Source organism: Abramis brama (assembly GCF_963993115.1).
Source record: "Abramis brama genome assembly, chromosome: 4".
NCBI lineage: Eukaryota > Metazoa > Chordata > Actinopteri > Cypriniformes > Leuciscidae > Abramis > Abramis brama.
This window is the reverse complement of record NC_139966.1, coordinates 13,812,909-13,831,876: the sequence shown is the minus strand read 5'-3', so window position 1 is coordinate 13,831,876 and position 18,968 is coordinate 13,812,909. Positions and strand designations below refer to the sequence as shown.

The 18,968-nt window shown below is 39.7% G+C and overlaps 1 long non-coding RNA gene across 1 annotated transcript; it reads left to right on the top strand.

The window, feature by feature from the left end:
- The first annotated feature begins 1,762 nt into the window (after positions 1-1,762).
- On the top strand, positions 1,763-3,234 carry LOC311081115. The gene is made up of 3 exons (XR_014605799.1): positions 1,763-2,136; positions 2,836-2,948; positions 3,043-3,234. It is a non-coding gene; the product is annotated as an uncharacterized lncRNA (long non-coding RNA).
- The last annotated feature ends 15,734 nt before the right edge of the window (positions 3,235-18,968 follow it).

Here is an 18,968-nt window from a genome sequence, read left to right as displayed (position 1 = left end):
ATGGTAAATAATCCTATAAAAAAGTATAAGAAAAACATCCGTTTAAAAATCAGCTTCTATTCTGAATGTTGTCAATGTCAGTGATGGTTACAACCCTGCCTGAAACTAAAAAAAAAAAAAATATCTGAGACAAAAAAGTGAAAAAAATACACACTGCCGGGCCAAAAAAAGAAAAAAGTCACTGTTTGGATTTAAATAGGCAAATGCTTAAGAGTCTATAGTTGAATCATTATTGCAGTGATTTATAATGTTTCTAGTATGTTACATGTTTGGCAACAGTTCTTCTAACCCTAATTGATGGAGTGTGTAACTTTTCATTTCTCAAACAACCATATAGGAAGACACATCATGGTCATATTCCAGGATGACAATGCCAAGATTCATCAAGCTCAAACTGTAACAAAATGGTTGGAAGGGAGCATGAAGAATAATTTTCACACATGAATTGGCATCTCTGAGTCAAAACCTAAATTCATTGAAAGTCTTTGGGATGTGCTGGAGTATTGATGCACCTCTTGATGGAAATAACATAACATTTATTTCCATCAAGAGGTGCAAACATTTTTGGTCAAGATCTTGTATTGACAACGCAAGAGTCAAGCACTCTGCAAAGTCTCCTCCAGGACACCAGCGACTTTTTTTGGTCGGACACTGTATATACGACATTTTCAAGGTATGGTAGTGGCAAGATGTTTGTAAGGGACAGTATTTTGAATGACCAGCACATAGATGTGTATGTAAAGTACATTCAGGCCTGAATTTCAATGCCCTCAGAGTGTGTTCCCAGTCTACTGTAATGAACTGTATGAAAGTACTGCAAGTAACATGCCAAAACGTATCAGAGAAGTATGCAGTCAGGCAGCTTGGCTTCATAGACTCTTTAACATTTAAAACTTAACTGTTTTGGAATAGTTCTCATTGTGTAAATAGTTCAGCAGTTCATCGAGGCTTCTCTACAGCCACTAACAGCCAACAACTATCAAGCTTCTCATCACTCACAACCCTAAATACCTTCAGGGGATATAGTGTTTAGCTCAGAAATAAACAGATAAAGCAGAACAATGATTTACACACAGCATATACTGTGACCCTGGACCACAAAACCAGTCACATGGGTCATTTTTTTAAAATTAAGATTTATACATCATCTGAAAGCTTAATAAATAAGCTTTACATTTATGTGTGGTTTGCTACGATAGGACAATATTTGGCCGAGATAAAACTATTTGAAAATCTGGAATCTGAGGGTGCAAGAAAATCTAAACATTGAGAAAATCTCCTTTAAAGTTGTCCATTTATGTTCATGATTGTGCTGCATCCACTCACAAAAATAAGTGTTTTATATATTTACAGTAGGAAATTTATAAAATATCTTCATGGAACATGATTTTTACTTAATGTCTTAATGATTTTTGACAATCGATAATTTTGACCCATACAATGTATTGTTGGCTATTGCCACAAATATACCCGTGCGACTTGTGACTGGTTTTGTGATCCAGGGTCACATATTGTGTTTTGAGGTACAAATTTATTTATTTTTTTGCAAATTAAAGAAAAGTGCATTAAATGTTTTAACACGTGAAATGTAAAAACTCACTGAACCTCCCTCCCTCACTCCCTCAGTTGATACGTATACATTATTTTGCTTTGTTAACATTTCTAACTTTTTTAATCAAAGTTAACATTTTAAATTATCTACAAAAAAATGTTTAATGCCTTTTTATCAAGACAGTCATCAAGACATCCAAAGTTTTCTTTTATTGGTCGTGTTCCATTCAAGGTCCTGAATTATGACACTTGGGTACAGTGACCCCAATCATACGACTCCTGTCCTGACACGTGAAAAGCGTCTGAACCGGACACCCACATTCCTCTATCTGGTTTCTGCTGTCAAAGCTACATTTATTTCTGACCATGCCAACTGCTAACATGGACCATATGGAGTTTGAGCAAACAGCTGCAAGCTTAGATCAGCACCAACTAATTCCCTGGCATAATTTAGTTAACTGCAGTCCTGAGCTTTGTACATTTGTATATTAAATTATTTCAAATTAATTAATTATAGCAACACATGTTATGACAAATTAGGTCTGAGGCCTTCATAAATTCACTTTCTTGATAACCAACCTAAAGGTAACGTATAGTTTAATTTAATGGTAAAGCTTCTTTTTTGTGTATTGAATTAATCAGAAACATATGTTGCTGAATTGCTTAAGAGTAAACCTCTCTAGTGGAGGACTTTAAAGATTACTCTTCTTTTCATAGTTTCTATATCTATCCTGCAAGTGTAAATGAATTACTGATTAGGACTCATGGGTCATTTGATTTTTTATATAACAAGGGTGAATGAATTCCTAACAAATGTCAGTCTATATTTTAGACTATTATTCTATATTTTGAATGCAATTTTTATTTTTTCACTTTAACATGAAAATGTTAAAGAAATGTTAATGGTAGACTCCAAGGGGAAACAAAAACCAGTCATCCTGTTGAATGATACATTTATACCACATTTTAGTATAATAGTAAAGACAAAAAAATAGAAGTATGGCTATTATGCAGTGTATTAAAATCACAAAACTAGATTCTTTAAAGTAATGGGTCTGTTATGAGTGCTTTTTCTTCACTCTTGTCCAAATTAACTATTTAAATATTACTTAAATGAATTTTATATTTGTAATATCTAAATTTGTAATATCTAAATAGTCTAAATTTCAAGCACTCAGGTATACATCTTTAGATAAAAGGGTCAGATTATTAGGAACATGCAGTGTATCAGAACTTTTGGCTGGAACTGTAAAAGAGAATCAAATATAACCTTTCTTTATTTAGAAATCTTAGCGTGCTCCCTCGTGTGGTCAAGTAGTGTAACTGGATGGCGAAAGCCAAGGAGTAGTCTTCTGCCAAGGGGCGTAATGGGAGCTTCTCGATCCAAATGCCAGAAGGTTGTTTGTCACATTGGAAACATTACTACAGTGAATTGTAATACTTTAAATCCTATAATAATAATATAACCCCCCCACTCTCCTTGGTTTCCAGCTGCACGTCATCATCACCCTCATCACTGCCACTACAAAGCCACATTCCTCACCACAGTTCATTGTCCAACCTTGTTTGTTGTATGTGGACTATCTCCAGCGTCTCCTTCCCTCCGTGTCTCCACCAAGATCACCCTTTGGACTCCACTACCCTGCTCATCTCATCCCTGCACCTTTGTATTTCAATAAATCACTGTTCATTATCAATTCTTCCTCTCCTGTGTCTCCATACCGTAACAATGTGTCTACCAAAGCGTTAAAAAAAAAGAAAGAAAAGTTTTTAATGGGAGCGCCACATTTTTAAAACTGCAGCAGCTTGACGAGGTGCTGAGCACTTTGGACACATGGCCTTAATAATAATTGAATTAGAGAGCTCTGCAATTGCGTTCTTACTCGTAGGAATTCAATTAGAGCTCTCTAAATCAGTTCCTACAAGCAACAATTGAATTGGAGAGCTCTTTAATTCGATTCTTACTTGTAAGAATTCCAGATACGGAGCTCTACAATTAATTTTTTACTAGTAAGATTGCAATGGCAGACCTCTGCAGAGCTCTCTAATTCAATTAAAAGATTTGCGATTACACCCATTTCCCTCCCCAAATCCATCCTGCGGTGTTACACTTCAAAATAAAAGGCCTATTAGAATGAATTGATAGAATTGTCATCGTGTCAGAATGACCACAAGACTTAGATGACAACTTGGATATGTTTTGCTATTGAAAAATAATATTTAATCACTACATTAATTCACATCTTTATACTCTAAAAAACATTAAAGAGCAAAGAATCCACACCAGTGTTCCCTCTAAGAAAATCTGCAACTGGTCAACATGTCAGGTAAGTTTACCAGAAAAAAAATATAATCTCATTTGGTGTTTATTATGCACTGTAACATGATTGCAGAAGTTGAGCTACATAGGCTAATTATTAGGCTAGTCGTCACTCAGTTTTTTAATTTCCCAAAAACTAGGCTTATATTGGGATCACACATGTGTGTATAAGAGAGAGAGAGAAATAAATAAATAAATAGTATTATTATATTATAAAAATAAATGAATATATTATATTATAAAGTAACCCTCCTCTAAAGGCCAGTGGATTCTAATATGGTAAATGGCACAATTGCAAGTTACTGGTAAACACACAAATCGATTACTATTTCACATGAACTGTAATTAAATGTAACCAGATATTTCACTTCAACACAATTGTTACAGCAAGAACATCAATAAAGTGTGGTGCACAATCAGTGTATCAAATCAAATAGCTTAACACAACAAATGTTACAAAGTGGTTTCCCCAAATTCATCTGAAAATGTACATTTTAATGACTTATGCAGTCTCAAATTTATTCAACCCCTTCATGACAAGCATCTTTAGTACTTAGTAGAACACCTTTTTGCTTTTATGACCTGCTGCAAACACGATGTATAACCAGGCACCAGCTTCTGGCAGCGTTTCTGAGGAATCTGAGCCCATTCCGCATGAGCAATAGCCTCCAGATCAGTAATATTCTTGGGTTTGCGTGCTGCAAACGCCTTCTTTGAATCCCACCAGAGATTTTCTATGGGGTTCAAGTCAGGTGACTGATGGCCACTGTAGAATCTTCCAGGACCAAATATGCAACAAAATATGCTTCCTATGGTGTCTCTAGAAATATTTAGCGCCTTTTATATCTTTTTGTATCCTGTTCCTTGTTTGTGAAGGGCAATGATATCTTTTCTTAACTTTTTGGACCATTCTTTTGACTTAGCCATATTTCTAACATGCAGTCAAATATGACACTCAATAAACCTAGCCAGTTCAGATATTTCATGTGTTCTAGCTCAAGCAAATCTTGTGCAACTAATGAAGCCCTGTTTTGCAGATTTGTGATGTTGTGAGGGATTCTAAAAACATGCTTTTAGCGCCATTCACTGGACATTTTACTTTGAAACTGTCACGAAACGTGGCCGATGCAACGTATTTTGCGTTTTGCAAAAATTTTGCCACAAATACGTTTTTCTAATGAGCCTGGGTTGGAAGTAAAATTATTAATTTTCTATAACAACTTCTAAGTTACCATGGGGTCTTCATTTACCTGCCCTATACTTGATGTAAAATGTGAAAGTAGAGAGAGCAGCAGGCAAACGGTTGCTTGCTGCATCCAGCTTGGCAGTCGTGAGCCGGTAAGTTAATGGATTGTTATCAGTTATCTACCATATAGATAATCATGGAATTCCCTGATGATGGCCCATTTAAGAGCCATAAATTCGAGCTTGTGGGCAGGGTATTTAGATTACTTTTGAGTCAGCCCTCGGCTCGCATAAGCAACTTACTAACTTGTTGAGGATCTCTTTGAATGCTGTCTGACACACATGGCTCCAGCGTTCTGCAAAAGGCTCTTTTGTGTCTTTAGCTGTTACCATTCCCCCTTTCTGCTGAGGAGGATATCCAGCTATGAGGTTAGTCAGGGGCTGGACGACTTTTGAGTAATATTTTTTTGAAGCGTCTATAATATCCTGAGAATCCCAGGAATGATCTAAGTTCCTTTAAATTCTGGGGTCTCGGCCAGGTTGTAATTGCTCAAATTTTCTCAGGATCTGTCCTTACGCCTTCTCTAGAGACAGGTAGCAGACAGATGTCTGAAAAATTCAAAAAAATTTCACTTGTTGGGAGACAACTTCAGTCCGTAATCTCTGAGACGGTTAAGCACATGCATTAGCCTCATGGCATAAGCAAACGCTCCACTCAAGAAACTCTTCAGTTTTTACTAATTTAAACCTCAGCATTTTCGTTGGCATCTGACAGCATTTGTTTATTAACTGTTTCGGGACTTCAATCACTTTTGAAATGTCAAAAGGAAGGGGCAAACAGCGCTGTTAGCTGATTGGTGCATATGTTGGAGGCGCCTTCGCCATTGGATGTGCAGTTGCTGCAGCACAGCCAATGAGTGAGCCAGTCTCTCACTGTGCTAGCTGTGGAGCTGCAATGCGCTTTACATTTTAAGCTTCAGTAAATCTGAGGAAATGAGTTTCCCCACTGCGTATAGCTACGCAATACTCGTTCCCTATCTCAGGGAACCGAGGTTACGATAGTAACCGAGTAGTTCTTTTCTCCGCTTTAGTCTGTGTTGTTGACTGTCAGTCATCAGTGCCTGAACCCTGGGATGTATGGTGGGGGTAGGGGTGTCAGCTCTGTGAGCTGTTATTTGTAGTGTGGAGGTGCTAGGCAGTGGTGTGAGGGTAGCCGATCTTTCGTCTGCCAGTAAGGGTGCTGCAGGTCTCTGTATGGCAGGAAGGGGACTGAAAGGTGTAGTGAGTTCAGACAACTCTGGCTCCACTTCCTCCTCAGCCACAGTCAAGTCCAGAGGTTCCAGCTCACTCTGGAAAGTGTGTCTGGAACTACAATTAAATTAATCAATATATGATATCAATATATATGGCACCAATACATAAGTATTGCTGTGCATTACACACAAGTAATATTATACTCATGCTCAGTGAAACAATATGTTGTACTAATTGTCTATAAAGCTCAGTGAAACAATATTTTGTACTAATTGTCTATAAAAGAAAATAAGAAACTAAATAGCAAGGTAAAACATGAGGTCAACAACAATGTCATACTAACTTTCTAGGCTGCATGTACGGCAACAGAAATGACATTACTCTGTCGTACTTACATTCCCTGACTGTGCCACCTGCAGAACCACTGGGCAAATTATTATTATTTTGCTTCTTGTTTCTGACAAAAGCATCTCTCAACAACTTCCATCTTCGCTTGCATTCACTCACTGTAAAATAAATTATAAATATGTATATACATATGTGAATTTATCCATATATATGTTATATAGAAAAAAAAACATATGTTATATTTATTTATGTTTTCAACAGATTTCTGGGAACTGGAGAGAGCTTCACCAGCCTGGCCTTCCAGTACCGTCTAGGGATAAGCACGGTTGCTGAGTCTGTCCACATGACCTGTAGAGCAATTGAGCAGCAGACATTTTCACCTGGTTATACCCAATGTTTAGATCTGTAGTGGTATTCATGCAAATTAGCACATACTTAATTAGATTATGCTCTGTTTGTCCATGTTAACAAACAATTCAAAAAAAAAACTTTTAATACATTTTTGTTTGTCTTGATGCAAGTAATCAAGTCAGTAATTTTCATGGTGATATCTAAAGGTTACATTTTTTACCCTATTTACGTGAGAAAAATAATGAATAGGCGTATGAATAGGCTATATTTGGGTCTTTTTCGAAACTTTCCCCTAATGGGATTCTTCTGGGCTTTTTTTTTCCTTACTCAGGACATATTGAGGATACAAAATCAGTTGAGTTTGCTTCTGTTGCAATTTGCTCTAGGTTGACCCCCATTTTAGCTTAAAATGACTGGACTATACAGACTGTCACGGGTAAGGATGGTGGTGGAATGTGGCTTTGGTATTCTGTCATCCAGGTGGAAGGTACTCCATACAAGGATGAATGTGAAGCCAGAGAATGCCGACTCTATAGTCACTGCAGCCTGCATCCTTCACAACTATCTCACAAACCCATCAGAAAATCAGAGGTGGGTGGATGAGGCAGAAGAAAAAGGGGAAGTAATAAAGTCCTACATTTCAGCCCGAGCCTGACGGGCCCCGACTTATTTACGCTCCTAGGGCCGGGCTTCGGGCCAATTTTCACGTCATAGTTTACTGGGGTGGAACATAGGGTAGGCTGTGTAATGGAAGAAAAAAAAGGACTCCAGTCAGATTCAGGCTGAGAATCCTGATGAGCTGTCGGACACGGGTCGGGTTAGGGCCTGAGCGTCTCGGGCCAGGGCCAGGCTAGAGCCTAGATTTGAGGCCCGTGCATGGCTTTAAAAAGTACTACCACCTGTTAGGGGTGGGAATCTCTAGGCACCTCACGATTCGATTACGATTCAGAGGGCTGCGATGCTAAAACGATTATCGATGCATCTTTTTTTGTGTGTGACTACTTGGTACTTTTAAAGCAAAGTATTTATAATGACCCATAAAGAATTTACTTCCAATATATTTTATTAATAAAATAAATGGAAGTGATTTGGCAAGTCAACTTTAAGGTTAAATTTGCCAGCATATGTCCCAACATTGCAAAAAACCAACAGGAAAAGAAATGTGTGCCTGTTCTAGCAGCATACTTGTAGTCAATGAATACAAACTTCAGCATATTCTGAATCTCTAACATTAAATATACTTCTATCCAACATCCTCCTGTTATGTGCAATGAGCAATATAATCCTTCAGACAAAAAATAAATAAACATTTTGCTGTAGCAAAATCACAAACAGCTTTCATACTAAAATAATGCCTGTGGACTTACGCATATTCTGAATAATTAGTAACATACAAAGCTGCTCTTATACACAAATAAATAATAAAGAGTCTAAGACTTATGACTTGAATTTTTTGATGTATACCAAAATCAAAAACAGCTTATCAAAAAAAGTAAATGAACATCTGCAGAGAGCACAGTCAAAATGTAACTTTTTGTGACTGCCATTGCACTAATACACACTGTGTGCCTGTGGAGGGCAGTACAGTAAACCTACTGTCACGGGGTGAAGAATCACTCGACAAGGCAGGCTTAGTGAAAAGGCCCCGGAGGGTGGATTTTATTTACAGTGAACGAAATTAAAGGTGAAGGAAGACGGTGATCCGGTGAGTGATGGCTGGTGCTCCAAGTGCTCTGCAGTGTTCAATCCAAAACGAAAGTGGGTGTCCAAACGTGCTCCAAAGTGATGGGCTGTCGGTCACTCCCTGCTTTCTGAAGAGAACAGAGAGAAAGATTAGTCTAGCAATTCATACAGCTCGAGACCAGAGTCTGTCTGTCTGCTCAGCGCGTGCTGCTTTTGTGGCTGTGGGCTGATGAGGTGCAGCTGTGACCGATCAGCCCGCTGTAAGGACGTGCAGGTGTTTTGTGTCTGTTGCCAGGGCGACGCTGATTCCTTCGAGGACGCTCGTCACACTACGTATAACGTACATATAACAGATCTGCAGTGTTGTGTGTAACGTGTTACAGTAACGTAACTACTTTTTGGGGTAAAAAGTAGTGTAACACGCTACTACTGAAAATTTGGTAACGAAACGTACAGTACCAGTCAAAAGTTTGGAAACATTACTATTTTTAATGTTTTTGAAAGAAGTCTCTTATGCTCATCAAGCCTGCAGTTAAACAAAAAAAAAACAAACAAAAAAAACAGTAATATTATGAAATATTATTACAATTTAAAATAATGGTTCTCTTTTTTAATATATTTTAAAATGTAATTTATTTTTGTGATGCAAAGCTGAATTTTCATCAGCAAGTACTCCAGTCTTTGGTGTCTTATGATCCTTCAGAAATCATTCTAATATGATGATTTGAGTAAAACGTTAACAGCATTTATTCATAAAAACAGCATTTATTCAAAATAAAAACATTTCTAATAATACAAATCGTTACCATCACCTTTTATCAATTTAACGCATCCTTGTTGAATTAAAGTACTAATTTCTTAAAAAAAAAATAGTTATTGTTCCCAAACTTTTGAACGGTATTGTATATTGTTACAAAAGATTTCTATTCTAAATAAATACAGTTCTTTTTAACTTTTTATTCATCAAATAATCCTGAAAAAAGTATATCAGGTTATAAAAAAAATATTAAGCAGCACAACTGTTTCCAACATTGATCATAAATCAGCATATTAGAATGATTTCTGAAGGATCATAAGACACCAAAGACTGGAGTACTTGCTGATGAAAATTCAGCTTTGCATCACAAAAATAAATTACATTTTAAAGTATATTAAAAAAGAGAACCATTATTTTAAATTGTAATAATATTTCATAATATTACTGTTTTTTTGTTTGTTTGTTTTTAACTGCAGGTTTGATGAGCATAAGAGACTTCTTTCAAAAACATTAAAAATAGTAATGTTTCCAAACTTTTGACTGGTACTGTAGTTACTTTTTCAATTCGCCACAACATTACTTTTCCCAGCAACAGATTTGACAGCGACACTGTCTTCTCAGCTGCGCCCTTGCAATAGTCACAAGCTCCTCATGGTACGTGACAGGCTGGTAGCAGAGCAATCAATTCCGTGAATTACACTGCGCAAACAAAAAGTAATACTACCCACCGGATGAAGAAGGGTTGGCATTTAAAACACCAAATATTAAGGATTGGCATATCAAGCAAAATATTTTTCGTTGATTGTTTGAAAATCATACCTCTGCCCCCACATGCTCACCAGTAAGACGGCGTTCGCTCAAATCCCGCTCCGACATTACATTTTTCTGTACTGTAGGCTAATAGGCCTATATGTGTTAGCCTAGTCATTAAAGAAAACGATTTAGTTTCATATTTATGTTTAAATAAAATATTTTTTTAATTACATCTATGTTGATTATATGAAAAGTGTAAAGCATGAGTAAGATCATAAGATGTGCAATCGGGAGACAAATGGAGTGGGCAGACATGATTTTGACCACTCCATTAAGTTTGTTTTTGTAGAAAGCCTTTCTTTAAAGTTAATTTCATTTTGTATTAATTGTATCTTAATTTAAAATCAATGTTTCATCAACCAATTGCCTGGATTTAATAAGGCAATATAATCAGGACTTCTCAGGAGCTCCGCGCCGGTGCGTGAACTGGAGTTTGTCTCATAAATTAACCCAAACTCAGCGTATAAGCTTTGCCTCAAATACCTGAGAAACATACAGAAAGCTTGAAATGTGTACTTTTAAACAGAACAATTCAAAACGAAAGAAAACAGACTACTCTGCTTATGTAATCTGTATGAAATGTGCATTTCTCTCTGGCGCATTCACTACTGCGAAGATCGCGAGTCAGCATTGTCAACTTCATCTTTGCAGCCGACACTGACAGAAAACACTTGTTTATTAATAAACAATTAAAATGTCTCCTTACTATATTTCACATATTCATAATCATTACTTTTGCAGGTTCTTTGTGACATTTTTCATGAATGCGTCACCACCGCTCAATAGTTAATATTGTTCTTTGGTGTTCACTTTATACAGGTTTTTCAAATGTTATTTAAATAAAAATATATTTTTTTCTATCTCAAAATCTATCTCTCTTTTTTTCTATTTTTTCTTCTTCTAGTTTTTCAATAGGTAGAGTTCATAGTAGAACTTTATGTAGGCCTACACATTTAGGAACAGATATTGGGTTCTGGCCAAACTCAAGCAACATAAAAGTAACGAGTAACGTAAAAAGTTACTTTCCAAAGGGGGTAACTAAGTAAAGTAACAGATTACCTTTTTAAAGAAGTAATGAGTAACGAGCAAACACTACGTTTTAAAAGTAATTTCCCCAACACTGCAGATCTATTTACAGCATATTGATGTGAAAACAAATCAATACAGAAAGCAGCTCTCATAAAAAAAATAGAAAAAAGGCCACAATGAAATTATGCCAATTTTCCATTGTTAGCTTTTAACGAAGAGGGTACCGTTCGGATTTTGCGCTCATCATGCGTCTCTGTTATGCGCACGCCACAGACTGTCCGGGAGCTGCACTTCCGCGCTTCAGAGTTCCGCCTTTTGCGTTCCGTCAATATTACGTTATAAAAAAAAAAATGTTTTGATTTTTTTTTTTTTTAAATCGATTTTTGATAATTCATAATTTTTGTGGACAGAATTTCTAGGCGCAGCCAGGGGCCGGAGGGTGTCAGGTTTGGTGACAACATGATTTCATCTCTGCTCTTTGCAGATGATGTTGTCGTTTTGGCCTCATCAAGCCAGGACCTTCAGCATGCACTGGGACGGTTTGCAGCCGAGTGTGAAGCGGCTGGAATGAGAATCAGCACCTCCAAATCCGAGGCCATGGTTCTCAGTCGGAAAAGGGTGGCTTGCCCACTTCAGGTTGGTGGAGAGTTCCTGCCTCAAGTGGAGGAGTTTAAGTATCTTGGGGTTTTGTTCACGAGTGAGGGAAGGATGGAACGGGAGATTGACAGACGGATCGGTGCAGCTTCTGCAGTAATGCAGTCGATGTACCGGTCTGTCGTGGTGAAGAAAGAGCTGAGCCGCAAGGCGAAGCTCCCGATTTACCGGTCAATCTACGTTCCTACTCTCACCTATGGTCATGAGCTTTGGGACATGACCGAAAGGACAAGATCCCGGATACAAGCGGCCGAAATGAGCTTTCTCCGCAGGGTGGCTGGGCGATCCCTTAGAGATAGGGTGAGAAGCTCGGTCACTCGGGAGGAGCTCAGAGTAGAGCCGCTGCTCCTCCACATCGAGAGGGGTCAGCTGAGGTGGCTCGGGCATCTGTTCCGGATGCCTCCTGGACGCCTTCCCGGGAAGGTGTTCCGGGCGCATCCCACTGGGAGGAGATCCCGGGGAAGACCTAGGACACACTGGAGAGAATATGTCTCCCGGCTGGCCTGGGAACGCCTCGGTGTTCCCCCGGAAGAGCTGGAGAAAGTGTCTAGGGAGAGGGAAGTCTGGGCATCTCTGCTTAGACTGCTGCCCCCGCGACCCAGCCCCGGATAAGCGGAAGAAGATGGTATGGTATGGTATCGATTTTTGACATTTGTGAATCGATTCACAATCGTCGTGTTTCTTGGAGTTAGTGGAGTTGTTCAGCAAGTCTGACAGTGTTATTAAATTACACCTTGATGCCGTAAAAGAGAAGCAGGACCCAGAATGACTTAATCAAAGCTTTGGCCATATCAGTAAAACGTGTCATCAGAGAAGAAATTCAAGAGAGCAAAATCTTTTCGATATTCTGGATGAAACGCCAGATGTGTCCCACACTGAACAGGTTTTTTTTGTTGTGAGATATGTACACAACATGAAAATAAAGGAGCGATTCATTCAGGTGTGCAATGTGCATTCAACAAGTGGATATGATCTTGAAAATCTTGTGATGGCTCTACTAGAAGAAAATGACCTGAAAATAGAAAACATTCCGGTTCAAGGTTATGATGGGGCTGCAAACATGAGTGGGCACTATAAGGGACTGCAGTCCAGAATCCTAAAGCAAAATCCAAAGTTTTTTTATGTGCACTGTCAGGCACACTGCCTTAATCTGGTATTGGTGTAGAAAGAACAGAAGAAGAGTATCAGAACATTTATAAACAGGCTACAGAGAAGGCTGCATCAGTGGGCCTGGATCCTCCATCTGAGGTCCCTGGTCAAGCTAGGAGGAGGAAAATGTTTTCCCAACTTTGCAGGATCACTACCGTGCTAAAGTGTATTACGTTTTTGTGGACACAATGATACAAGAGCTTCAGAGATAATTTAAAGGAGGAGATAATTCCAAGTGGGAAATCTTGCACGCCTTCCATTGCCTGGCAGTCCCAGAGAACTGGAAAACAGCAGCACTCCAAGCTGTGAAGAAATTGTGCCAGTTCTATAACATTGAAGATGAAGACAAATTGCAGACAGAATTGAAGGTCTTTCCATACGTCATACTCTTGCCCACCACCAGTCAACGTGTCATCTATTCTTTCAGTGATCAAGGAAAACAATGCACATCTAGTTTTCCCCAACATGACCCAGCTGCTGAAGACATATGGCACACTTCCGGTGTCCACAGCAACTGTGGAACGTTCCTTCTCAAAACTGAAGCTGGTGAAAACCAAACTTCGCAGCCTTTGCAAAGAGGAGCGATTGTCCGACCTTCTTCTGTTGGCAATTGAGAAGGACATTCCAATAAATTACAATGATGTCATTGACATTTTTAGGGACATGGCCAACAGGAAATTGCTGTTATAAATGCCTACAACAACAACTCATCCCCAACATCTCAGAGTCACAGTGCAATTTGAAATCATGATCACAGTATTGTATACTGTAGACACACAAGCACACTAGGGCTGTCAACGAATATTCTAAATTCGAATATATATTCGAATAGTTTTAAAAAACAGAATTTCGAATGTCAAAATTAATATTCGAATGTGGAAAAACACGCCCGAGGTAGCAGAGGCGCGGCTGTCTGCTTTGCGAGTGGGCGCGCTGCCTGAGGGGTCAGGGACAGGTCACAGGAAGAAGCGTTAACGTTAAACAGAAAGTGTTGGCTACTGTACTGACTGAATAGATATTGCATGAATAAGGTAGGTTAGATACAGCAGTTTCATGCACTGCAGGCTTCCACTAGTTTGATTATTTACCGTTTCATGTCAAGGAAAAGTTCCATGTTTACCACAGCACAGCTCGCTCGGAGCGTTCAATGTCGGATTCGCGTCTACTGCGTCTAGTTGGACTCTTGAACATTCTGAATCTATTCGTGCGTCAAAAGCAAAAGTTTGAAGCGAAATTGACGCGTGGAGAGCGTGACGCCTCATTCGCGCTGCAAGACCTCCAGACGCGCGTAAACGAGTCTTTACATTGACTTAACATTGAAATCACTCGCGCCAGAGGCTCTATTCGCATTTGGTGTGAACGCAGCATGAGGGTGAGGGCGAGAGAGAGAAAGAGTGCCTGCGAGTGCGAGAGTGAGGTCTGCGGTCTTGGCCATTAGGTGATTTACTTATTTTTGTGTAGGTAATATGTTGTCAAATATGTTTAAACTTAAATAAACTACCTATACAAGTAGTTATGTCTCTTTGTATTCATTTGTCCTGTTATTGACGTAATGTGCGTCATTGACAAAATGCGCAACCAGATGTTCGAATATATGTGTTTTTTTAGAGGGAATATTCAAACGTAATTTTTGAGCAATTTTGACAGCCCTAAAGCACACACACCTCTGTCTAAATAAATTTTTCTGTCTCAAGGGGGTCGCACACCGGACGCACAGCGCAGCCCCGTGTCGCGCAGCGCCACGTCTTTAAAATTCGAACACATTATTCTCTATGAGTGTACACACACCGGCGGCGCCATTCGGTGTCTGTCCGCGGCACCCAGCTACGGCTTGGACCTTGTTCAAAATCCTGCCGTGCCACAGAACGCCATTTACATAGTTTTACATTAAATGTACATTTATTTGTCTCAAATCGTCGTTAATGTATATACTGACTTCACCCTGTGCTGCAATATACATTTAGTTTTACATTCATTTACAGAAATCAGCTGCTTGAATGAAAATTGCTTATGTTATCGGATTTTCAGGTGATATTCTCAATTCATTCAGTTAACGGACGCTCTGAGGTAAAGTGAATTCATACTGCAGACTTAGCAATGATTGTATTTAATTGTACAGTACAATCATAACACTGTACAGGCATTATCTTAATTCCATAATGTCCTTAAACATAACAATATTGTTGGCCATAAACTGAGAACTGAGAAACTGAGTGCGCGCCCAGTGTGTGATACCTCGAGTTGTCCTAGACACGACGCGGCATGTCCGGTGTGCGACCCCCTTCACTCTTACCCCTGCCATGGCCACCATCATCCTATCCCCTATTAATGTTTTTTTTTTCATGATTTACCATGATATACCACATTCTATCATGATTTATTATAGTGTATCATGATTTACCATGGTTTACCATGATTTACCCTGTTCTAGCATAGTTTACCATGATTTTATCTTAGTTTACCTTGATTTACCATGTTCTAGCATGATTTACCATGATATACCACATTCTAACATGATTAACCATAGTTTATCCTGATTTATCATGGTTTACCCTGTTCTAGCATAGTTTACCATGATTTACCATGTTCTAGCATGATATACCATGTTCTAGTATTATTTACTATGATTTACCATGTTTCTAGCGTGATTTACCATGATTTACCACATTACTAGCAATTATGTGAAGTGTCAGTGCAAATGAAGTGATAAACACTGACAAAATATGATTGTGTTATAATAGTTATTGTTATATAAGTGATTTTTTAGTGTCTAAATATGAATACATGTGAAAAAGCACATGTGAAAAGACTTCATTAATGACCAGCAGAGGGCAGTAGAAGACCACTTATTGGCTCAGTTTCACTTTAAACTTCATGATTTTCACCAGTTTTCTGCACTAAAGCAAACCAGTTTTTCCATGTTAACTCAATAATGCATGCTTACACACACACACACACACACACACAAACATACACAAACAAATACAATTATGTTTACCACATTATATGCAAATATTGTTTTGTTTACAGTATGTTATGTTGTATTTATCAGGTGTGGTGTAAATAAAGTTTGTTATAGTCATTTAAGACTCAAGCGTATTTATTAATGTGGAAATGTTTGATCGCATGTTACTGCTATTTCTTAAAAAACTTATTTAGTTTCCTACTTTTATTCCTACTGAAAGTTATGAAAATCTTTTATTGTTATGCTACTTGGGCTTTTGTTGAGCTTTGAGTTCAACTGGGAATTTGAATACAATTGTCATGTGTATTTACAGCAGTAAATTATGTCTGTACGCAAATTAATTTATTTAGTGGAGTTTGATTTTGGTCGAGCATGCGCAGTTGTGTATACGTAATGTGGCTTTGCTGCATCGAAAGTGTTTGTGGGATTTGTAGCGTAATCAGCGAACACGACGAAGCAAGAAGAGACCATCATGGTGAGTCCAGCTAAAAAAGTTAAAACGGACGTTTCCATGGATGAAACTTGTGTCGAGGGGTACATACATAATGTGAGTGCGGTAAGGGTAGGTGAGCGCAATGGCGGGAAGTATTTTAACGTGTTGCTTCAAGTAAGTAGCGAAGAATTTAGACATGTCGTTGTTTTCGCTGTGGAGAAGCGGACAATTTTCACTCTGGCAGAAAAAAATAAGAGTCCTGTAAAGCTCATAAAAATCAAGAAACGCGTCAGTAAGTATCCATTACTGTTTACGTAAATAAGTAAATAGTTGTTGAGTTTGTGTTAATATTAACAAAGTTTATGTTGTTAAGGTTATGAGGGAGGAAAGTTCGATGTCCAGTGCGGCAAGGCAACAGAGCTTGTGGTGACAGACGTCGGTTTCGTCTTCAGAGAGTCTCCACAGAGTGCCAAAAAAACTGGCTGAGGCTAGCCATGGCAGCATGACAGCAGGTAACTATAAAAGGGATATAAATCAAAAACTATGTGAAGCTTCGTCGTATGACGAATAAGGGGGGGGGGACACATTTTCTGTTATCCTTTAATTACATGATCACGCTGTTATTCACGTAAATGCTTTAAAAGTATTGAAGTGCGGCAAGATTATAGAGGACACGCTGTTTGTGAATGCCGTGTCATGTTACACACAAGCCAACACACATACACACGAAAGATGCGTCCAGTTCTCTTTTGAACTTGAATGAACTAACACACTCCAATTATTATGCTTGGTTTGCGAGTATTATTATTTTCGCAGTGTTAAATGAATTGTGTTAATTCGTAATGTGTTAACTTAGAGAGCTGTTAGATAATGATTCGTAATGTGTTAACTTTACCGTTCCCGCGGCGGTAAATTGCGGGTGTGTATTTGCAGCCTCTTACCGCTAAGAGGCGCTACAATCACAGACTTTGCAAAGTGTCAGTTTATTCTCTCGATTGCGTAATCTGCCGTCGCGCCGCGGCTCTTTGAGAGCGATTGAAAGCTGGTAGCGAATCAATTCAAATGAAACATTGAACGAATTCATAATCACAATACTGAAATTACTGAAATTAAATTGAATAATGAAAAAAAATCAACATAAAACATTGCAATAGAAAAATATTAGGCCACATCAATGAGGCTTTGTAAGAGCATAAGACATTAGTTTAACAGTGTTCAGACGATAGCTCTGTGGTCAACGCAACAACATGAGCTTCGCGGAGCTTCAAGCGATCTGAGATCAAATCTCAGTGTAGCCGACAGTGTTTAAGTTTTTCTGTTCTTGATGCTTAAATATGTATCTATTTATTAAAGTCAAGCATCTTGTTTAATTATCAATTGTACATTACAACATAAATTTGCTACATTCCAGTTGTGTCATGATCCACACACAGGAAACAGGGGTAGATCCAAAATGCAGTATTTTTAATAGGGTAATCCGTAAATCATTATCCAGTCCAAGCAAAGGTCCAAAAAGGCAATGGCAAAATCCAAAAGGCAATGCAAAAGGCAATCCAACACAAGAAAAAGGCAAGAACAGACATCCGAAGTGGTGTGATACATAACAAGGACTCCGTAACAAACACTAAATGATCAGGGCAGTCGATCGGGCGGCCAGGGCGGAGACTTTCCCTCGGGTGGCCAGGGCGGAGACCTTCCCTCGGGCGGCCAGGGCGGAGACCTTCCCTCGGGCGGCCAGGGTGGAGACCTTCCCTCGGGCGGCCAGGGCGGAGACTTTTCCTCGGGCGGCCAGGGCGGAGACTTTCCCTCGGGCGGCCAGGGTGGAGCAGACCGTCCATCGAGCGGCCAGGGTGGAGCAGACCGTCAATCGGGCGACCAGGGCGAAGCAGACAGTCCATCGAGCGGCCAGGGCGGAGACGACCCTACAGGCGGCCAGGGCGGAGCAGACAGTCCATCTGGCGGCCAGGGCGGAGACTCTCCCTCAGGCGGCCAGGGCGGAGTAGACAGTCTATCTGGCGGCCAGGGTGGAGACAACCCTTCAGGCTGCCAGGTCGGAGCGGACAGTTCATCGGGCGGCCAGGGCGGAGACCACCCTTCGAGCGGCCATGGCGGAGATGATCCTTCGGACGGCCACGGCGGAGACGACCCCTCGGGCGGCCATGGTGGAGACGACCCCTCGGGTAGCCACGAAACAGGTACCCGCTCAGGAACAGGCCCCGGCTAAGGAATAGGAACAGACACCGGCTCAGGAACAGGACCCGACTCAAGAACTGACACCGGCTCAGAAACAGACACCGGCTCAGGAACAGACACCGGCTCAGGCTCAGGAACAGACACAGGCTCGGCGGCGGCCATCTTGTCAGGAGACACAGGCTCGGTGGCGGCCATCTTGTCCGGAGACACAGGCTCGGCAGACGTGACCTGAACAGTCTCTGGATCGGCAGACGGGACCTGAACAGTCTCTGGATCGGCAGAC